The following is an 8,091-nucleotide window of genomic DNA, read 5'->3' on the forward strand; positions in this document are numbered from 1 at the left end:
ACAGACTGTCGCCTCTCTGTCGACATCGGCTTCTCGGGTGTCGTTTCGACCTCCACCAAAGCTTATCTGTGCTTGTCGACATACACCGGCGATTGTTCGAATGTATAATATAATAACCAAATATTCGGTCTTTCACCGACGTATTTTGTATGTGTCGGCATTCACCGGAAAATATCGACATTCTCTAATTTCGGTCTTTCACAGTAACATATATATTTATATTTATAAAAGGTTGCCCATTAAATACAAGCACAGTTCAAGGGGGATTGCAAAAACTAATGTCCAAGAGGCGTTGTCTACCTGGACTTTTGTGGACTTGTTTGTGATGTGGCTTACGAATTTTATTCATATAGCCAAGGTACTAGTCATGTAAATTAATATAGCCTAGGTACTTTACTAGTCATGTAAATTCATATAGCCTAGGTACTTTACTAGTCATGTAAATTAATTATCAGAAAGCTTTACAAAACTTTAAGTCATTTCTTCAATGTCGGAATTCATAAACTATCGTACACGTAATTAAAAGGAAAGAGTTTTACAAAAATATATCAAAGGGCACAATAGAAACGCAGGGGAGTCAACTGTGGCTTAAAAACTGTACACGCAATTAATAGATAGCCCTAATATAACACAAAGACGGCTTAAAAAAGTATAGTATACTATAAGTTTCCGTTTTACGTTAACTTAAATACAGTATTTCATATAATAATTACAATAGGAAATTGATACTAAAAGAGAGGATTACAAAGCGAGAGGTCGTAAACAGGGATTATATTATATACAAATATTATTAAATCTTACAGTAATGAACGAATAAGAGAATTAATAAAATGTTTGGATAAAAACATACTTTAGTCTCCTCTTAACACTTAGTTGAATTCGCCATTTTCAATATGGAGTAACTTTAGTGTCAATACCGAATTGGTTTCGAAATTAACTTTATCCGTACGTAATTTATCTGTAAATTCGTCTCAATCATTTCTTCTTCTCAGCTGAAATCTAAAAATAATAAAATTAAATAAAAAGTTAAGAACTAAAATGTACACGATTCGTATCAAACATAATCCTGAATTGCTCAATGACCATGAAAACCTTGCTTTATATTAGCTGAAAGGATGGATTTATCTCTCGTATTGTAGTTATGAAGGGGAGAGCACGTGACCAGACGTTAAACACACCTGCACAGCTTCAATATAATTAAATACATACGATAAAATTATACAGATATGTTACACTCGTTAATTATTTTAATAATGTGTAAATAATAAATTAATTTAAAATGGAAAATTAATTATTATATGGTAAAAAATGTATGTCTATATCTAAAATATTGTTTATTGTCTTAAATCGCATACTCTATATAATCACTAATATAATTTTAGGTCAATTATACAAATACAGTACAACTTCCAATAATAGGCCACGTGTAAACGGCGGCCATTTTTGGTTGTCGGGATGAAAACTTTGATTTATAATGTGTCAAATTTGGCAATGTGGAGACAATAGACAATCACACTGCAGGTGAGAAACGTCACCGAACATCAATCGCCTTCGTGTTTTAGACCTTTCGGAATGGGGAACACATTAAGCAGTAACATTGCATCGCTAAGGATATAGCTTAAGTTGTATATAACGATATAGCATGAGTTCTTTCGTATACTGTATGAATACAGATAAAATGTTACAGCGCCGAAAATGCCATCGCGATGAGGNATATTTCCATGAATGAAGATGTTCCAGTACCTGTTGTCAGAAGTCAGAATGCAGCTGGATTTGCAAAGAGAAATGCATTAACAGAAGATTTCTTTAGAATTTAACTTTTGAAACATATTTAAAACATTATTATTAAATTAAAAGGCTTTTTTCGGGGCCATAAATTTTGCTTAACAGTTAGCTAAATCAATATAATTAAAAAATTTGGCAGTTTTATTTTACCAAGCAAATGAAAAGTAGACAGGAATCCTGTTGAAAGGCAATATGGTTTATGACAGACATTTCCCATGCTTTTCTATTGGACTACACTATAATTTGCAGAATGCAGTGCATATTATAGTTCTTCACAATATTGCACTACAAGATGAAAGTATAGCATTATTTCATGATGATGATGATGCTCATTTTTTTTAACTTTAGATTTGCCTGTACAACCATGTAAATACCAGAAATGTTCAAAGTTTTGTGAAAAAGATGCAATAATTCAAAATATTTTGTTTAATTTGTTAAAATAAAAGTTACATATATTTTTTAATATAATTTTGTTTTCTGAAAAATTTTATTTTTATTACTGTATTATTATTATTCTAAAAAGAAATAATATACACAGGACACAAATACTTCATAGAAAATTTTATATTAAAAAATAAAAAGTACTTTTTACACTCTGTATAAATATATATTTTACAAAAAAGTAATTACAAATTTATTGCAATATTTACAGTAGATCGTCGTTTATCCGAATCAATTGGGGACTGGGGTTGTTCGGATAACCGATTATGTACGAAAAAATATATTAACCTATCCCGTGTTGAAATTTTTTTCCGTTGCGTGTCACTTCGCGTTGAATTTTCGTCTATGTTAAGCCTAATGTAAACTTTTTAAAATAATAATCGTGGCTATTGTATCGTTAAAAATTATTTATTTATTTTGTACAAACAAAATAAATATACTGAAAAAATATAAAAACAAAAAAATATATACTTTAGAAATTGATCTAGTATCAAAAATGTTCGATTCAGCACCTCACACAGTCCTCAGAAAAACACCACGCAAAAGTGCCAGTGCTGCCAGCTAAAACACACACACCAACAAAAAAAAATTGAAGTAGCCCAAGATATAGCCAAAGATTGCAGCGCCACAGCAATAGCGAAAATTTAAATTTGGCGACTGGAATTATTTCGGTTAACCGACTTTCGGATAAACGACGCTCTACTGTAATTTAATTGAAGTCTAAAACTGGATGGATTATCCTTTAGAATTTGCAATATCTTTTCCTGCAATTACTGAAACACTGAAACGAGAACTGGATGCTTCTAATTCAGCTTATTGTTGAGATTACTGAATACATAATGGGATACAGAACAGGCGCGATAATATATGACGCGCTAGGGCCTAGGCAAAGTAAATTTAGACAGTGAGGCGTTATAGCTTCATGGAGCCCAGGCATTTTTGAATTCGGAGGCCCGTATACAGTGTTGACTTCAGATATTTTTCTGCGAGGAAATTTTTGGGAGTAATATTTTCTTATCTTACATTGGTTTGGGAATCTAGTATGTGAGGGACTCAGGCAATTGCCCTTTTTCATCATAGGATAACGTGCCACTGAATTTAGGCGCCCCTATACGTTGTCGGGTTATGTATATTATACGCACACGCATTCATTTACACATGTGATAATTAAAAAAATACCATCATTACGAACATTTAAAAAATATTTATTAATTAACACTAATTAACGGCTGTATGTCTTTTCGTTATGCTAGGGCTTCAGTTTTCCGGCTTCTTGGCTACCGTCTAAGTTTGCCTAATGGTAAAACCGACTTGATGAGATATGAGAAAGGAAAGGAAGTATGTAACTGATAAAGACTAGTTATAGAAGCAGGAAACAACAGAGATGCTGCAGAGCCCATAAAGCAGTTTTGCTGTTTAAAAGTAAATATAATAATGACTATCGAACGGCTTCAATTATTCACTCCATTCACTTTTGTAAACAGATATTAGTAGAAACACAAGTAAAGCGTTATAATTAAGCACGCTAAGTATGCAAATCAGCAATGAATAAAAAATAAAATAAAATAACTGACACATCGACCTAGTTTTCATTTCTGCTGGTCACTTTAGTTGTCGAATTACAAGTACAGGTAATGGGTTTAACGGATTTAATTGATCGAAGATTATTCTTTTGCCGGGTTCGTTTCTATAATCACGTTAATTGCTTGAAATTTTGAATCATTGTAAATTCTACTATCAATCAATTTAATTGCTGTAATTTCTGGATTGAAATTGTAGCATTTGGAGTTTTATTCTAACCATTGTGGTTGTAACATGTTTTTGTTTTGTACCAGGAATCCATTAACGCCATTTTTAGATTAAAGTTATTGATATTTTTTACAAAACTCAAGCGATAAGATTGCTTCTTTAACATTTTTGGTCCTTGCAGCTTATTTTTATTATGATTCTAAGATAACTTTTTATTAAACTATGAAAACTTTTCTTTATTGAAAGTCGTTTAAGAATTCCTGAATTCACTCGTGAAATCTTTGTGAAAATAATTGCGAAGAACTTCTTACTTTTAAAATGCACATTTTCCTTTGTGAAATATTTCTCCTTAAATGCTGCGCCGTGTGCTATTATTTATTTCAAAATCTCATTGCTATCTCGTTTGCAACTCAAGTTCGCTCTTTATTATATCAAGTATATCTATAAAATTTTTATTGTAATAGAAAGAGGTAAGTAGTGTATTTAACACACATGTCAACAGGGAATTAAATTCTGTGTGCCGCAGGAGAACCATTATACTGTAGATTTACTATAGTATAATGGTTCTCCTGCGGCATCTGCTGGTAGTTTCGTATGATCTCGTATATGAAATTAACAACGTACCAATATATTATGTATCAATACATATTTATATACGTGAAATTACAACCAGCGAATTATAAACCGGAAAAAGGTAAACTTGACTCGCAAAAGATGAATTTGATTTGCAGAAAGTATAATTTGAAATGAAATTATGCAAAATTTTACGAAATAGCATAGAAAACATTGTTTTCAATTTAAATAAAGTGAATCTAAAAACAAAGATCGGGAACATCTGCCTTAAAAACTACGTAAGCTAATTATAACATTTGGAAAAACCGATAACCTTATCTAAAACTGAGATGTAAAGTATTGTAAATGAAATAAGAGTTTTACTTTCTTAGTTTTCTGCTTCCGTAAAAAAAATATGACGTTTCAGACTTTTTTTTATTTCCTGCTGTAGTGCTGCTTCCTTTTCTCAACGCGATATTTCATAGCAAAAATAAATCATATATAATTTTAATAGCTTTAATAATAATTTTTATAACCGGGCCAAGTGCCTACTGCCCATTAGTCCCATCACAGAAAAAAAAAGGAATTGGGAAATGTGTAATTCTTCAACGAAGGACAATCTCTTTGCAACAATATAAGTTACCACATTTGTTGGAGAATCTTAGCTGCCACAGGATTCTGCAGAGTGAAGACTCGTTATTGACTCAACAAAATTTAGTCTTAAAAGAGTATTGCTGCACAATTGCAGAAAAAAACATCTGTCTGTTCCAGTCGCTTGCGCTGTTCACATAAAAGAAACTTACACCAACATAGAGATAATGCTGAACAAGATAAAATTCGAGTGTAAGTGGAATGTGTGTGTGCGCGAATGCTGATTTCAAAGTTGTTGCCATGCTAGCAGGTTTTCAAGGAATTGACTAAATTCTACTGTTTTTTTTTTATGTGAATGGGACAGTCGACACGCCTTTGCAACGACATACCTTTTGTAATTTTGATTTTAAAAATACTCCAAAGTACTAATTTTTTTTAAAAAATGAGTGGATAAATTATATAGGCCTATAGTTATATTTATAAAAGGTTGCCCATTAAATACAAGCATAGTTCAAGAGGGATTGCAAAAACTAATGTCCAAGAGGCGTTGTCTAACTGGACTTTTGTGGACTTTTTTGTGGTGTGTTTTACGAATTTTATTCTTATAAGCAGGGCTGTGGAGTCGGAGTCGGAGTCGGAGTCGTCAAAAAATCCGCTGACTCCGACTCCTTTTTACTTACCAACTTGTTATGTATATAAAACGGAAACGTATTCGAATCGTGTCAAATTTGACCCTCCAACTTTTTTGCAAATCTACACGTTTGGAGACTTCCCGAACCCCTCAAAAAAGTCAATAAAGGGGAAAAATTCGCGCGCGCGTGTGTGTTGGCGTCTAATTTGTTTAATTTCTTTATTTTCTGTTCTGAGATATTAAACAATATCTCAGAACGGGTAAAGTTTAAGAAACGAAATGTGGCACTGTAGCTTGCGTATAAAGGAGCATTAATACTATTAAATTTTGGTTCTTAATTAAAGATCGACAGGGTGAAGACATAAATGTGGTCATGTGTCATATCTCTTAATGAATATTTTACTCGTTATTAGCGTTCAAAATTTAAAAAAATAAAATAAAACTCGTCTTTACCCTCAAAGAAAGCTTCTTTGTCATTTTATAATAGTACAGTAAAACTCGTTAAGATGTTCTCGCTTAATTAATTAAGATGTTAGAATGTATATGGGGACACGATTTAGTTCAACCACTTTGACTTAAATAACTATCTCTTGTGTTAAACCATCCGACTCCGATTCTGACCACTCTGACCACAGAAATTATTAGGCTTCAAACAGGGTGAACGAAATCATACCCCTCACACACTGTCGACACATATAGAAAAAATCTCGAATCTTTTGCATATCTCGAAATTTCAAGGTGTCCCGAGTCCAAAAATGTAAAAATTTGGAAGGAGTCATTTTTTGAGCGAGCGCTACACTTTTCCTCTGTTATATATAACAGCCGGAAAAGTAAAAATTATCGAATACATATTTATATATTACTTAGAGAAGTCTTTTAGCTTTGGAATAAAAAGTTTCTACGCTCTATCTTTATTACAACTCTATTTATTGAATCTTTTATTCTGAGGTCACGTGATGACATCAGAAATTCCGGGTCTCTTTCGGTCCCCTAGTCGGAGTCGGAGTCGGTAGATTTTTACGCGACTCCACAGCCCTGCTTATAAGCCTAATTATTAGTCATGTAAATTAATTATCAGAAAATTTTACAATACTTTAAGTCATATCTTCGATGTCGGAATCCATCGACTATCGTACACGTAATTAAAAGGAAGGAGTTTTTACAAAAGTATATCAATGCCCACAATAGAAACGGAGAGGGGTCAACAGTGGCTCAAAAACTGTACACGCAATTAATAGATGGCCCTAATACAACACAAAGACGGCTTCAAAAAGTATAGTATACTATCAGTTTCTGTTTACGTTAACNTTATGTCAACATTGCGGATAATTTTCGGCTCACCTTCGTATATCTATAAAATTAAAAAGTATATCTATAAAATTTTTATTGTAATAGAAAGAGGTAAGTAGTGTATTTAACACACATGTCAACAGAGAATTAAATTCTATGTGTACTGAATATACAGTATAATGGTTCTCCTGCGGCATCTGTTGGTAGTTTCGTATGATCCCGTATATGAATTTAACAACGTACCAATATATTATGTATCAATACATATTTATACTGTATACGTGAAATTACAACCAGCGAATTATAAACTGGTAAAACTTGACTTGCAAAAGATGAATTTGATTTGCAGAAAGTATAATTTGAAACGAAATTATGCAAAATTTTACGAAATAGCATAGAAAATACAGTCGACCCTCGCTATAACGTGCATTTCTATAACGGAAATTCCTATAACGTAGCGAAAAAATTGTAGCAACATTCGTATAAAGGAGCTCTTAAAACGTAGTCGCTGACTCGTTTCGCCACAAGATTGATAGAATCTGGACCAATAGTGGATGAGCAGCCAAACTACTTTCCTCCGCCCTGCGCCACGCTAATCCGTTTTACTTCAGTTAAACGGTTGTCCGTATTTAATCAGCAAATTTCTTTTTTTCAAAATTCACAAGTTTTGAATGCTAAGTGAATTTAATTATTTTTAAAATATAAATCGCGTAGTTGTAGGTTCACTGGTGCATGTATTCCATTCCAGAGACTTAGAAGTACATATTAATCTGTGTGATGTTGACGTTTTTTAAATTTTGGTCTCGACAGACATAAGTTAATTCGAGATGGCAATGTGTGAAATAGGACCCCTTTGGTGCTTTTACAGTAATATGGAACTCAACTCCTCCGAACTCTCTCTTTGCAATCAGACATTCGTCCGGAGCAATTTGGGAAAAAGACACTAGGTAGAAAGTCTGAAAATATCGAAAAAGAGCTGCTGGAATATATATTGTTGATGGAGGTCATATTTTTCTATTATAAAAGCATTTTTGCGATAAAATACATTGGAG

The 8,091-nt window shown here is 32.7% G+C and overlaps 1 pseudogene; it reads right to left on the reverse strand.

Annotated features, from left to right (window-relative positions):
• The window catches only part of LOC111620031, an 8,855-nt pseudogene extending 7,729 nt beyond the window's left edge, over positions 1-1,126 (reverse strand).
• Positions 1,127-8,091: the final 6,965 nt, after the last annotated feature.

Source organism: Centruroides sculpturatus, unplaced genomic scaffold, assembly GCF_000671375.1.
Source record: "Centruroides sculpturatus isolate CEXI.00-Female unplaced genomic scaffold, Cexi_2.0 scaffold12, whole genome shotgun sequence".
NCBI lineage: Eukaryota > Metazoa > Arthropoda > Arachnida > Scorpiones > Buthidae > Centruroides > Centruroides sculpturatus.